The 16,194-nt window shown below is 40.5% G+C and overlaps 1 pseudogene across 1 annotated transcript; it reads left to right on the top strand.

Annotated features, from left to right (window-relative positions):
- Positions 1-635: 635 nt before the first annotated feature.
- On the top strand, positions 636-1,771 carry LOC308622619 (olfactory receptor 2A1/2A42-like; annotated as a pseudogene). The gene is made up of 2 exons: positions 636-950; positions 1,168-1,771. The product of its transcript is annotated as an olfactory receptor 2A1/2A42-like (transcript).
- The last annotated feature ends 14,423 nt before the right edge of the window (positions 1,772-16,194 follow it).

Here is a 16,194-nt window from a genome sequence, read left to right on the forward strand (position 1 = left end):
TAAATCAGTAACTGTGAGCCCATCAGTACATTAATTGCCAAATGCCCAGTGGTTGGTTTGATTTAATCACTCATTAGAGCTCACATGGAGCATATCCACTGATTCCTTCTTAGCAACTTAAACAATCACATTGTCATAAAAGTTTTGTTTTATCTTTTTCTTCCTCCTGTTATCATGTAAGCTGCTTTAGAGAGCAAAGGTTGATTTCAGCTGCTGAAAGTGATGCAGTTGATATTTCTCTTGAGGAACTGGAATTACATCTCTTTTCTAGGATGACTCTAATTCTCATATTTGGAGTTCTTCCATTACTGATGACTTCTGCATCCCAGAAATTCTCTTTGTGATGTTGACACGTGCAGCTCCAAGATCATCCCTATTTCATGGTTATTTTATTTCCTCTTTTGATTGGACCGTCTCTCCCCATCACAAGTGTCAGTGGCTCTAGGTAACCTATCATGGGTGACATAATCCCCTTCCTATAAAACTGGATGTTAGATTAAGTGATTAACTTAATGAAAAACTAGTCGTCACCCTAAAATTTTGTCCTTTAAAAATGGCTATTTTTATGAAATAATGTCTAGATGTTTTCGATAACTCTGTCCCAAGCAATCCCATTTTATCCTTTTCATAGTGAAATGGGGGAAAATCAGACAGTGGTTACAGAATTCATTCTCCTGGGATTTTGTCTTGGCCCAAGGATTCAGATGCTTCTCTTTGGGCTCCTCTCTGTTCTGTGTCTTCACCCTGCTGGAGAACAGGGTCATCCTGGGGCTCATCTCACTGGACTCCAGGCTGCACTGTACTTCTTCCTCTCACACCTGGCCATCGTTGACGTAGCCTATGCCTGCAACACGGTGCCCCAGATGCTGGGAGACCTCCTGAGTCCAGCCAAGCCCATCTCCTTTGCTGGCTGCATGACACAGACCTTTCTCTTTTTGACTTTTTTTTTTTTTTCTTTTTGCGGTATGCGGGCCTCTCACTGTTGTGGCTTCTCCCGTTGCGGAGCACAGGCTCCGGATGCGCAGGCCCAGCGGCCATGGCTCACGGGCCCAGCCGCTCCGCGGCATATGGGATCCTCCCAGACCGGGGCACGAACCCGTATCCCCTGCATCGGCAGGCGGACTCTCAACCACTGCGCCACCAGGGAGGCCCTTGACTTTTGCTTAGGCTGAGTGTCTTCTCCTGGCGGTAACGTCCTATGAGCAGTATGTGGCCATCTTCCACCCCCTCCAATATTGTCATTGTAAGCTGGAGCATCTGCATCACCCTGGTGGTGATTTCCTGGGCATGTGGCTCCCTCCTGGCCCTGGTCCATGTGGGTCTCATCCTGAGACTGCTCTTCTGTAGGCTTCATGAAATCAACCACTTCTGAGAAATCCTGTCTGTCCTCAAAATGGCATGTGCTGATACCTGGTTCAACCAAGTTGTCATCTTTGTTGCTTCTGTGTTTGTCTTAGTTGGGCCCCTCTGCTTGGTGCTGGTCTCCTCCACACGCATCCTGGTTGCCATCCTGAGGATGCAGTCAGGTGAGGGCCTCAGAAAGGCCTTCTGCACCTGCTGCTCCCACCTCTGTGTGGTCGGGCTCTTCTTTGGCAGTGCCATCGTCATGCACACGGCCCCCAAATCCAGCCACCCAGCAGAAGATCCTTTTCCTGTTTTACAGTTTTTTCAACCTATGCTGAACCCACTGATCTATAGCCTGAGGAACACAGAGGTCAAGGGTGCCCTGCGGAGAGCCCTGTTCAAGGAAAGTCATTTCCAGTTGGAGTGACATTTGAATCACCGCCCTCAGTAGTCTACTTGGAGCCTTGGGTACTGAATACCACCTAAGCTCATCACTTTCTTTACGTCTGAGACTAAATATCCAAGACACTCTGTAAAGCATTCTCTTTTCCTCCCCATAAAGTATTTAAGTTTTGCTGCATTCGTTATATTTAATTCTATCAAACATATTTATTTTTTCATTTAACTGCTTGGTGCATTAAGACTATCTAGAGGTAAAAATTTACTCCATCCACTACTAAGGGGCCGAGAAGGTTAAAATAGACGCTCTACCTCTGACTTCATCAGGTGTGTGCAGTAATAGCAGAATGGCAGGCATTACTGATGTAGCCACATCAATAACAATTTTTTAAAATACTGTAGCTACAGGTAGAGACCCAGAATCCATTAATAACTTTGTCCATTTTTACCCCACATTCGGATGTTTCCTCTCAGTTGTAAATCCTCTTACAAATAGTAAATGTACCTAAATGCCTACTTAGGCTTAGGGGAAATGGATTTTGTTTATTTAATCCTATCATCTGTCTTAAAATTTTTGAGATCAGAGAGTGAGTCCACACACATTCAGCTGGCATCCCAGGGAATTACCCAACAAAATCCACTGTCCAGCCTGCCCTGGGCTTTTGACGGCCACTTGTTTCCAAACTCTTTTCATCTTCTCAAGAAAAATATTTATGATTCTCTCTGAATAAACATACACTCTTCACTTAGGAGGAGCTAGCAAGTGCTACAGCCCGACTTTCAATCGCTGGGTATGAATGGAAAGCCCTAAGCAGAGGCAACTGAATGGAAAAAGGGGTGTTAATAATAATAATAGTTAATAGTACTGTTAATTACTCTGTGCCACCCATTGCACATTGATAGCTAGTTTACAGAGATCAACACATTTCATCATCATAACAAATCCATTTCTCATTATCCCATTTTATAGATGCAAATATTAAGCAGATGGCAAATGTGAGACTCATACCCCAACAATCTGACTCCCAAGCCTTTTCTACTTAACAGGACAATGTAGTACATCACTATCAATGTTATTAAATTAAGAATAAGGCTAACCTATCCCAACATAAGATATGTTAGGAGAGTGTGGGTTCCTTCTCAGTCTAATAAATGCCACAGTGAGGCTGGGAGAGCCAGATATTACTTATTGAAGCCTTCTGGTCCTGGTCAGTGAGTCTTGTGGGCATGGTCACTAAAGGTGTTCAGAGTTTTGGAGCAGCACAGAGAGGGTGGGAATGGAGGCTGTTCTCATTGAAATTAGAGGTTTGGTTTAGACCTGAGTATGGTGTTAAGACCCAGAACTAGGACATCTCTGTTTTTACATATATCACTCACGTGTTCATACACATGCATGTGCACATGTGCACACATATTTACTGAGTACTCACTATGGTGGGGCACTCTTCTAAGCATCTTATAAGTATTAGCTTTTCAAATCTTTGTAACAGCCCTATGAGAAAACAGAAGCACAAAGAGATTAAGTAACTTAACCAAAGCCTCATAGATAATGAGTACCTAGTCCGGGATCAAACAAAGGCAATCTAATTACCAAGACACAACCAATATATAAAAATCAAAAAGATTGTGATGTTTCAGGAGAAGGAAGAGGAGAGAAGAAAAAACTTTCAATGTCCAGCCAAAGATAGGCCTTGAGCTCCATATAGAAATAGTACTTAAATTTGCTGAAGAAAGAAGTTTCACTTTATACTGGCGTGACAATGAGAGTGAGGTAGCAAGAAAGGACTGTGACTCCAAGGGTCAGGGATGGAGGAAGAGCCTCTCAACTAGCAGGATAGTGAAACTGAAAACAATGTAAGAAAGAGTCTTGCATTGAGATCTTGGAAGATCCCACATGCCGCAGAGGAACTAAGCCCATGCACCACAACTACTGAGCCCATGTGCTACAACTATTGAAGCCCGCGTGCCTAGAGCCGGTGCTCCACAACAAGAGAAGCCACCACACTGAGAAGCCCGCGCACTGCAATGAAGAGTAGCCCCTGCTCGCCACAACTAGAGAAAGCCCGTGTGCAGCAATGAAGACCAAACACAGCCAAAAATAAATAAATAAATTTATAAAAAACAAAAAACTAAAAACCTGGCAAGAGGGTGGAGAGAATTATGGGTAGAAGCTCCCAGAAATGATAGGAACGGGAATCCACGTGTGGCAGCAGGTTCACTTGCTGCCTGATATTGGCACCTGTAGCATCTTTGGCATGTGGACAAGGGATTGCCAACCACAGACCTGTAGGATTGTTGTTTACCATTTACTGTGAATGTAGAGTGTCATTGTTAAATATGGGTTGTTGCGAGGGGGCAAAAACAAATGAAAGGAGAATTGGAATGCTGTCCCACTGGGTGAAAATGTAGCTATGTTTTCCCAACCAGCGGGGAAGTGTCTTATACTTCCTGCTTTCTTGACAAACTTTGAAGAGCTTTGACTCATTTTGATCTTTTTTTAACCTGTGCTTCTCTTTGTTTGTTTCTAATTTTTGAAATCATGTGGGGCCAAAAGAAGAGGTGGATCCTTGAGCACAGCGTGATTCAGTCAATAGAGTGCTGGCTTAGATTTGGAATATCTGGGTTCCCATCCCAATATCCCCACTAAATCACTATATGACCTTAGAAAAGTTGTTTTACTCCTCTGGCCTACAGTTTTCTCATCTATAAAATGAGAAGTCCAACTAGACAATCTTCAAGGTTCTTTCTTAATTTTCTAATTTTCTGTCTGCTGGTTTCCTCACATTTCACTGGAATTTGGATTTTCACTTTTTCCAAAGAAATATAGAATAAGTTCCAGGCAGAGAAAATGAAATGGATTCTTAAAATAATTGAATATCTTGGTCTTTAAACATGGTAGGAACACAAGAGTAATGGCTGAATTAATAAATGAATTGAATATTTTAGTGCTCCAGGAAATAGGAATTCCATAAGGCTGGCTGAAACATAAGGTAAAATGCCCACTCTAAGAAAAGTTAAGTTTTATTAGCCTTCTTGGAGCTTGTTAAGAGTAACTTCACTGGGATAGGTTCTAGGACCTGGAATAAAACTTAAAAGTCCAATTCTGTGTCTCTATTGCCCACATTATAAATAATAACTTACTATCTAATATTTATTGAGCACTTAAGTTTCAGGCATTGTGGTGAGATACATGCATTATTATCTTGTCTAAGCTTCATAACAATTCTATGAGTCTAGTACTTTTACTGAAGTCATTTTTAAAAAGAAGAAATGGAGGCATAGAGATGATAAGAACTTTCCTGTGGTTACAGGAAAGTGTATGACACAACCTAGGTTCTAATCCAGGTCAGCCTGACACCAAAGACCATACCCATAATCACTAAGCATACCTCCTCTCTGTAGCCAGGACTTCTGGAATCTTTTTCTGCCTACAGTTAAGTAAGACTCAAAAAAATCAGCCTGAATATTCTGAAAATCCATTTTAAGAAAAAGATAAAAATATAGCTAACAGAGTTTCAATAGATGTATAATGAAAAAAATAGTAATACAAAAACCAGTTTTTTAACTGAGCAAAAATTCCTAGATACAGTAGAGATAAATGAACCCCACACAGTAGAACAAGTAAAAGCCACAAATGAACATGATGAGAGATGTATAGACTCTCTAATGATTAGAGAAATTAATTTTAAAGCATGAGATACCATTTTTTGCCCCTCAAGTGGACAAAAATAAAAAGATTGATACTTTCTAGCATGGCTGATCATGTGGGCAAATAGGAATTTCCTCACAGTCTTGGTGGAAATATAAATTGATTTCATGGTTATTTGGGAATATCTCTTCCAAAATTAAAATGTGCATACCTTTGATGCAGCAATTCCAATTCTAGGAACACATCCTATAGAAATATTCACATATATATATGTAAAAAATATGTATGTGTAAATTTATTTTAAATTGAAACATTTGCAATAGCAAAATGTCACAAATAACCTAATATCCTTCAATAGTGGGGTTGTTAAATAAAACATAAATCTGTATTCTGGAATATAATGCAACTATTATAATAAACAAGTTTTATCTATGTAATGTTTGGAAGATTCTAGTAAGGAAAAAAAAGTCATATTGATATAGTACTTTCTCATTCTTATAGAGAAAAGCCTATGTGTGTGCATGCATGTGTTTGTATGTGTGTGCAGACATATATTAAGGTATAGGAAAATACTCAAAATGATAAACATTAAAGGCTTAAAAAGATGACTCTCAAAATGGAAAGTGTACTGCAAAAAATAATACTGCATTTTTAGAAAATTTTAAAGTAAACAAGGGTCAGTATTGCCATTTAAAAACGAAAAGAAAAAGTTCATTTAGGTTACCTTATTCTGATCTCCTCTTGACCATCTGCCTCTTAAATACATATCAGCACACATTTGCTCACACACTACAGTTGAACCCAGGACAAAATAAGCAAAGATTAATATCATTTAGGATTTTGTTAGACTGTTTTAAATTGTACCAAGGTATTTTTTTCAACATAATACAATTTTTTTTTTCTTGCTCAGGGAAGGAGTTCCCAACCAGTAAGCAATTAGCCATCAACTGATGATTCGGAGACACAGGATCCTCACACCTTGTCGATCTGTCACCATGTCCATGTGGTTCCCAAGGTTGTCATGTATGTTGGAAGGAGGAAAAGCATGGAGGCTTTAGTGGGCCTGGCCTAAAAGTGATTGGCACTTCTGCTCACATCTCATTGGCTAAAACTTGGTCACATGGTCATACAAAACCACAAGGAAATCTGGGATATGTGGCCTATATATGTTATTTCCCAGGAATAATAGGAAACAGTTTTGTTAAACATCTAGCAGTCTCTGCCACAAGTAATCAGAGGCTCGGAGTTCCCTAGCTCTCTGGCTCTTCAGGACAGCAGTGAAACTCGAGAGAACTGGTGGTACTAAGGGGTGGAATAGAGAGACTTGAGCCCCCTCCCAGACCCTCAGCAGCAGCACTCCCACTGATACATACGATGGATTTGTGTTCAATTTTATGTGAAATACAATCCAAATAAAGCTTCAAGACAAATCCTCTAGGCCCCACTACAGCAGAGATATTCTGAACTGCTAACACTCCCCAATCACTTCCTGAGAGACCCAGCCAGTGTCAGCCCTGATCATCAAATCTCTAGATAGGAGGGGATCCCAGGGACCTGAGTTCAGGTATGTCATGATCAGTCTTTTTGCTTTGTTTTGCTTCCCCATGTATAAAATGATGATAAGATGCCACCCACCCTATCTGTTCCAAAGGGGTGCTGGGAGTTTCAAGATGGTAATATACATATCAACAATTTTTAAGCTGAAAAGTACTGAACATTATTTTTAGTACTACAGCATAGAGATTCATCATTTCTCTTCTCTCACCTTTCTTTACTCCTCCCCTACTTTCTCTATGTATATTTTACCTGACTCCTTATAAAACAGAGAGGATTTGAAACATGCTCTCTTTAACTAAAACCCACTACAATTCAGTTCTAAGGAAGACAGATATTAGGGAAGAGCAAAAGAAAATTGTCTGAACAAAAGTTATAACTGGGCAAAGGGTTAGATTTGGGGTGACCTGTTAGACAGGTATGTGATCCTTTCTTCCCAGAAAGTAGGATGTAATAGGAGATTGAACAGCTGATACCAGAGGGTAAAAAGGCTGGATTTCCAGTTATCCAAAATGATATTCCCATGTTGTTTGTACTGAACTGGAAGAGAGAAAGGAAGTAGTGGCTGAAGTCGGTGAAGAGTCAAGATAGTAAGTGATTGAATCTTCCGGTGTGCGGCAGACGTCCAGCGCTCCATGCCTGGGTTATTTGACCCTTCTCCATCATCTAGCAGAACAAATTGTTATTGTGTGTGCAATGGGAATCTTTCTGTGGGCTGCAGCAATGTTACTGATAGAGTATTACTGACCTCATGGGCTATTTGTCCTTTTGTGAAGTCAACGCCTACCCAGTATGATTTCAGAGGCACCCTAGGCTTACAATTATCTCTTCCTCTTGTCTTCAGATACTCAGAATTTCTTTAGCAAAACCATCCTTTGTTTCACAATCATAAATAAGCATGCAGATGCACATATTCATGCTCAGTTGTGAATAGTAGGTACTAGGGGACCTGTTTGGATAAGAGTTACAGTCCTAGATACCTAACGAGGCTGGCACTCCCTCTGCCAATTTCACCTATTTTAATCCTTACCTCTTCTGAAACCGGTGGCCACCGAAGATTTTTAGCTACCATCTAAGTCTCTGAAACCCTCCAGGAGACAAGAAAATGGCAAAAACAATACCAACTAAGAAAAATACACACTAAGTTCCACCAGTGGGGGCTGACTGAGTGAAGAGCAGTACCTCTGTGCAATGGAATGTCATGAAGTTAGCAACGAACAAACAAAAAACGATATGGATGTTCTTCTATATCTTACATAGAAAGTTTCCGAGTTACATTGAGAAAAGCAAGTATAATGGAAGAAGGTGTGGATAATCTATATCTGTATATGCTCATATGTACATAAAATAATTCTGGAGGGATACATAAGGAACCAAAGAGAGAAGCTGGAGACTGGGATGATGATGACAAGCAACAGCAAAACTAGGCTGAAGCTTATAAAACTTTGGGCAGCTTCTTTAAGAAAAAGAATGTGAATTTATGACTATAAGATTAGTCCTGGCCTTGGAAGGGGCCCTTGGTAGGGGCTCTGAAGCTTAAGCTTCACCAACATTGTGGTAAATCTACCTCTTGGGACAAGCAGGGGAAAGAGAATGTGAATGAAAACTTTTGAATGTTAGACGTTTGAGCCATTTTTAACTACTAAAAATCGAATTTAACAAAATCTAATAAAACAATCTATATTTCCAGGCATTTTTTTAGTGGACCCAATAAAATTTCTAGAAAATGATTCTGTAAGGTCCTGGAAGGTGTGAATTTTTCCCTGAGCTCCCCATTACAGTGTTTTAGCTCCTTAAATATAAAGGACCTCGTTTTCTCAACTGCTCTGGTAAGAGCCATGACAGCCAGTGTTTCTTCCTTTATTTTCCTTTATTTTCATTGGGGATTTAGAGTTGCTTTGCTACTTCAAAGAAGATGGGGTCCCTTGGGACATGGTTAAAACCCAAACCTGAGGACACAGAGCCTAAAAGAAATAATCCTAAAGTGAGAGAATATTGGATCCTAAGTGTACGGGATTATTCTGAAAATAAGAAAGCTGCCACTGATTGAGAGCTGCTAACTCAGCCATCAAGATTTAGAATCTATGAGAAACCTTTTGTTACTTGTAAATTGTGTGTTCCAAGCATGATTTAGAGCCAAGAACACATTTCAAGATTGATTTTTGCAAAGACGACTACTCTTTTCAGGACAAAAAGGCTTGTGACTTAAAGCGTTTATTTCCACAAGATGGTGCTATAGCTTCTGCCAGCAGAAAACTCACATTTGCTTCAGAAACTAAAAATCCAAAACACGCTTTGACTGGAGACCAGATTTGTGGATGATTCTTTCAAAGAAGCACTTTGTGCAAAAACGTTCTGGTGGAGGTTGATGTGGACCATGCGGGTGAAGGTTATTTCAGGTGATAATGGTTCAACCACCTCCACACATACCCAAGTTGACATCTCAAGGCTTCACGCTCACCTTGCTGCCCACTCCTCCAAAATGTTGCTTTTACCACTGTCAGGCACGTGTCAGGAATGGAACCTGGGTATTCAGGAGTGGCGCAGAGTGTCAGCCATCATGGTAATGTATCTCCCACACCTGCCCACACTTTCTACCCAGGGGCACCTCAAGACTCACGTCTTCAGGGGAGCCATTCCTGACCACTTTAATCACACCTTCCTTTAACTTTCCCTGGCATTGATGTTTACCTCTCTTTAGGCTTCTCAGAGCCTGCTTTAGAATGTTACCATTTGCACCTACATTTTCCAAATTCTTCAGGGACACAGTCCATGTCATCATTGCCATTGTATATCCCACCACAATGAGCACCCTACCTTGAATTTATGCAGTCATGATACCACGAACACAGACAATCTAGAGTAAGGGCTCAGTAACCTTGGTAGCCTGAGCAATCAAGAGGATGCTAACCCCACTTGGCCACTACCTAGGAGCTAGGGGTCTGATCTTTTAAATCACAACCTCTCTGGAACTCTTTGAACATCAAAAAAGGATAGGATTGAACTGTCCTCCTAACTCTTTTAAATATTTTGCTTCTATTTCTTTAATGGCTCCAGTATCCCTGTCTTGAGGGAGCCACGGAAGCAGGAATATTTGTATCATAAGGAACTAGAACGATGTTTCTGCTGAAGTGAATGGCATCTCTCTCTCTCTCTCTGTTCATCTTTATTTTTGTCTCCATTTTTCTGTCTCCTATTCTGTGCCTTGACAATCAAAACTGTGACATGGCAATACATGACTGGTCACTCCCTCTCCCTTTGCTGCCACAACCTCTCAGGACACGGTGACACCAGGGTACGATGGGCCTGCTCTTAGGAGTAGGACAGAAGCCCTGCTGTGCAGCTGTGAGAGTTGTGGCTGCATTTGGAAGAAGAATGGGATAATATGGATTAGGGTGGAAGAGGTACACTTGTACCTAAGGACAATCCTGGGGACTTTGAGAGGTGGAACAAGATACTTCCAGAATTAGACATCAAGGGCTTGAGATTAGGAATAAGGTCAATGACTTTCTACTAGCACAAGGGAAAGACAGTGTTTAATAAGTTCAGAACTAAGATCATCTCTGTGTTCAAAATAACCAGCACGTGGTTATCAGTTTTTGCCTTTTATCATGGCCATCAGAAGGAGAGGCAATACACAAAGACCCAACTTTTTCTTTCAATAATATGATGAGATGTTAGGCTAAGAAAGACAAAATACACACACACAAAAGACATAATGCACTTTTCCAGCTTCTCCTAAATAAGAGAAAAAAAGTACATATATATATAAATGATAGAAGAAATATTTGACTTTAAGCCCCCATCAGAGTAATTCTTGGGACCCTAACTCCCTCTTCCTGCTAATGTAAGAGCTGGTATAAACATTTATGTATATATCAGTATGTATCTCTGTGTGTGTACTTCTCATACCAAAAAGAATATAATATGGCTCATAAATATATATTTGCACAGACATATTCACACATAAGATAAAACTAAAGGAGGAGAGAAGAAGAAAATAGGGCAAAAGGAAAATAAAAATAGAAGGGATAAGGGTTCACACAAAAAAATGACTAGACCTTCAAAATTTATTCTGATTGGAAAAAGTGAAAATCATAAGATTGATAGCACAGCAGCATTTATGTAAATTAAATTAAAAATATGCCCATGCAAACAATACAGAGTTTTTTTCTTAATAGTACAAAAGGAGTAAATGAGCAAAACAAAGGAGGAAACTTGAACAAACCAAAGGAACCAGAGACAACAGTGTGCCATGAAGATTGTAATCAATCCAACTTTCTGTACCTGCCCTCCCCAAATAAAAATCAAGCAGGTAAATTATAATAAAACCTAGGAAGTGCCATTATGGAGATTAGCTCCAAATGGTGAGCAGGTTTGGACTAGAGAAGCGGGAAGGCTTCACCAAGGAAGTAACCTCACTGTTGGATCTTGAAGGCTGTGTAAAAGTTTGCAGAAAGTAGGAACAGGGAAAATATAAGCCAAGGGCAATGGAAAAGCAGAGGTTTCTAAATACAGTCAAAAGATAAGAAGGGAAAGATTACAGATAATTTATTATATTCTTAAGTGATCATTTTGAGATGCACATCTAGCCCTGTCACCTCCCTGCTTTAGATCCTTCCATGGCTTCCCTTGCCCTCAGGATAAAGACTCAAATCTTTAATGTGGTCACCTAGGCCCCCAGAATTTCTGGTCTCCACTCACATCATCAGTTCCGTTTTGTGCCTAGGTCCCTCCCTCCACCCTGACCCCTAGATCTGAAACGCTCTAGCTTTCGTTCAGTTCCTGAAATGAGCCCATGACCTTCCTGCCTCAGGGTTTTCAAATCCTTCACCTCCTCCTGAAACCCTATTTCCCATCCTCTTTTCCTAGTTCATTTGTATTCATCCTTCAGAGTTCAGCTGAAAATATTACTTCCAAACTATTGATTTCTCCAACTCTCCAGATAAAGTTATTCTCTTAGGTTAAATATATATACTTTCTGTACCCATTACAACTATAATAACATAATTATTAAGTAATCACTTGTCTAATGTTTATGTGTTGTTGTAATATAAGCTGACATTACAAGGACCACGTGGACCACGATATCCCCAGTCTCTCATTCAATACCTTTCACATAATGGGAACACAAGAAATATATGTTGGATGACTGACTGAATGAAATAATTGAGTGAGAGTGCCTTACTTGGGTTGGGCAGGGGTGATTTTACTTCTAGACAGCTACAGGAGATGATAAAATCTAAATAAGAGTTGAGGTCCAGTTAAGGAAACACTGATCCCATTCTTTCTATCAGGGGTCCACACAACAGGATGCTCAGTGGATCTATTGGGAGAATGGGATGAAAATATTAGAACTTTTCATTATATTTGTTTTCATCTCATTATTGTAAATGTCTGTTTCACATTAATATAAAGAAGTACATGTATATTGTTTACAAATGAATAAAACACATATTGGGGATACTTGTTGAAATATTTTTATTGATAGAAAGTCAGATAAAAACTGTTTTAAAACCATTGCTGTAGATCAGAGAGTCTCTGTTATCATCATGCATCCAAACCAGCAAGGAGCCATTTTCCAATAGTTCTGCTTGACCCTATGCCATTGAAACTCCATAGATTTGGGGCAACAGTCAATTCATAAAACTTATCAGGTGATTATGATAAAAGCCTCTGGTAAAGAACCATTGCTTTTATATCAAGAGTCCCAAATCTGGCTTCTCATCATAATCACATGGGACACTTAAAAACAAACCAACGAATAATAACAAAGAAAAAAAATCTTCCCTAAATATTTTGCTGATTTGCCAGGTTTGGGAACCACGGCGATAGAGCCAGAACGCCACTAAATGGGCTTCATTGGTTTTAGTCTCTTTGCCAACAGGGATCATCACCATCTTTATCTCCATCCTTATCTTCCAAGATTTGGGGATGGGAGAACTTCTGAAACATCCCCAAATGAAACACTCAAAAAAAGTAAGACAATACGAATAATAGCCCTTCCAGGGATTGCTTACTGCAATACGGGATAGGATCCTGCTGTCACTGTACAACGGTTGGCACTCTCCATGACTGTAACCATTCTGTGGAAAGGTGGTCATTCTCAGACACTATCTCCCAGACGTTTTGAAGAGGTTTAATTGAATAGGATGCAGAGGCATATGTATGTTCCTATGATATATGTGCCCAAGTGAAAAATATACCTATAGGAGAAATTTCAAGAACTATGAGCCTCCACAGACCTGGGGAGCGTGAGAAGTCAGGCCATGAAACGTCTTGAAGGCCATACATGCTACTGAGTTTGGACTTTAGGCTTCTAGAGATGCGTCTCCTCTAAAGGATTTTGTTCAGTTTTATTGAGGATAATTGACAAATAAAAATTGTATATATTTAAGGTGTACAACTTGATGTTTCAATATACATATACATTATGAAATGATCACCACAATCAAGCTAATTAACATCCATCACCTTACATAGTTACTTCTTTTTTCTTTTTTTTTCTCTGCCATTTCTTTACCATACTTCATGTTAAGCCCACTATTTGTTCTTCCCTGAACAGAATGTGCTTATGCTTCTGTTTTTGCATATTCCACTCCCACTGTTGGTATGCCTTAACTCTAGCCTCCTCTCCACCATGTAACAGTGTACTTTTTAAAGGCAAGTCAACTCAAACATCACCTTATCCTTGAAGCCTTCTCTTGCTCCCCAAGCAGTGCTCTCTCTTTTATGCATCACACTTTGTGTAGATATCAGCATAATACTCATCACACTCTGCTATCATTATTTGCTACTTGTTTCTCTCCTCAATTGGATTGAGAGCTCTTTGGGGGCAGAGTTGCTTTTTGTATATTGACTTCTAAAAATGAATATTAAGTAAATGAATGAAAAAAAGAATGAGGCAATTACTATTTATACCTTGAACAGCATTACATTTAGGCTAGCACCAATGTACAAAGGTTGAGAAAAGAAATAAAGGGAAACCAAGGAAAGACATAAAGGGAAACCAAGGATGAGAAAGAAAAACATGTTCATCAGAATAGAACAGGATAGTTAAGAACCACACTGGCCAAGTCAGGGTGGATTTAAAGGAGAAAGATAGACAGACCATGGTTGGCCAAGTTAAGAAAAGAACTGAGTTCAAAATCACTTCAAAAAGGTTCAAAGGTGGGTCACGGGATCAGGTAAAAAGCAGAATCAGAAAGGCCAGAGCACTATTCAAAGAACTAGTGCTGGATCCGCTGAGGGTCAGTTAACCAAGTGGGAGGCCACACAGCCAATAACATGGGATGGTGACATCTGGTCCAGGGCAGTGACAGCCCCAGGGAGAACACTGAGGAGTTCCTGCTTCAAAGAAGGTCACTGTAATCCCTTTGCTCCCAATACCTAGGACCACAGAGGACAGTTCTCTGTCCTTCCTCCATCATGGCTGGATCTCAAAGGCACTGTCTGCAACTAACATGTCCCCCCAAACGAGAACCTTTTACTTTTTCCCCCCACTGAATACAGCTCTCATTTTAAAATAACTTTACTTTGAACTGGTTTACCTTTCCCATCTCTTATCACCTTGATATTGTAAATTTATTCATTCAACATACAGAACTCTCAGGCACTGTTACGAAAGGAAACCATATCAATCACCTTCTACACTTGTACTAAGGTGATTCTATATATTACCTTGCTGACTCACCACAACAACCCAGTGAGGCAGCGATTATTAAATATTATCCCCACTTAAGACAGTAGGATAATGAAGCCTAGAAAGATGAAGATGAAGCACAGGAAGTTAATATGCCAGATTTTTGCATTAAGTAAGTGGTGAGGGTGGGATTCAAACTGACCCAAAGCACCCCATCTGAATCTAAATCCCATCCTCTTTCTACTGTATCATTCTCTTCTCCTCTCTGGTCTTTATAGAGGAAATGGCCCAAATAAGATATCAAGATCTTGGTATAGGATGACAGGCCTGATTAAGAAGCCCACTCATCAAGAGCAAGCATCAAGAAATGGAAAAGAAGAAGAAAGAGAACGCCAGTGTGCAAAGTGAAGGCAAGAGAAGGCTGAGGCCCTAGATGGTTCGCACATGCAAACACCCTGCAGACAGGGGCGCTCCGTGGGAAGGATCAACTCCCTAAGTGGTAAGTTTTAACTTTCCTACATGTCACTACTAGTCGAAAAGTCAGGTCAAGCCTTGTATGCCTAACTCTCAATGACCCCAAGATCATTGAATCAGGAGTGGTGACTTAAAAAAACAAAAACGCTGATAGGTCAGAGCTGGTAGAACAAGAGGAGGTCAAGTCTATGAGACTTGACATTCAGAGAAAACAAAGAGCTAGAGGGAGAACCAAGGGAAGCCACAGTGGAGCAGAAAGAATAGCCAGGATGGTTTAGAAGGCAGTTCCAGCACCTGTGACCACAGTACCCACTCCCAGGAGGCAGTATGAAACAGCAGAGATCGGTCACTTCTGCCCAGAGATCAGGAGTTTGCTAACTTTGCTCAGCCATTAGAAGTCAAGGGCTCTCTCACACCCTGGACCGAATTCTCTCTCGCAACTGAGAGATAGACAGTTCTAGCTTAAATGTTTGACTTTCTGCACTCCCCATTCTATCCTCTTGCTGAGCTAATGACATGTGTGAGGCCTGCCCTCACATACCCGAACTCCTAGTTCTGGTTTTCCCCATGGCTTCCCACACCTTATACAGCAGCTCAGAGTAGGCTAAAGGCTGCTGGACTATTTAGGGCTTAACTCCTTGGAGTACTACAGCCAAAGTAGTGTATTCTTTGAATATAGAGTTGCTTCAGGACCCTATTGGAAAAGAAACCATTCTACCTTAATGACATTCTATCCTAAAGCCCCCTTCCAAGTTCTGTTAGGCCTACTCAGCTGGGATCAGTGCAGCAGCCAATGGGCACAGTAATCTGGAAATGGTCTCACCGAATAACTCTTTGGGCTTATAGATCATGGCAGTCCTAAGAGCAAAACAGCCAGAAAGCCCATTAAGAGTCTACTTGACTGGAGTAACGAGTGAGGCTGGGGGCTGATCTAACTGAAATGAACACACCAAAAATCTCTGTCCCCTGCATGAGGTATTCTTACTGTGTGTGTGTGTGTGTGTGTGTGTGTGTGTGTATCTGCAGCGTAGAATAGTTTGGCATTCTTTGAAGTCTACAGAGAGGCATAAAGATTGACCCACTCAGCCTTGGACTCAGAGACCAAGAGAACACAAGGTTTCCCTGAAACTAT

Source organism: Mesoplodon bidens (assembly GCF_964165515.1).
Source record: "Mesoplodon bidens genome assembly, chromosome: 9".
NCBI lineage: Eukaryota > Metazoa > Chordata > Mammalia > Artiodactyla > Ziphiidae > Mesoplodon > Mesoplodon bidens.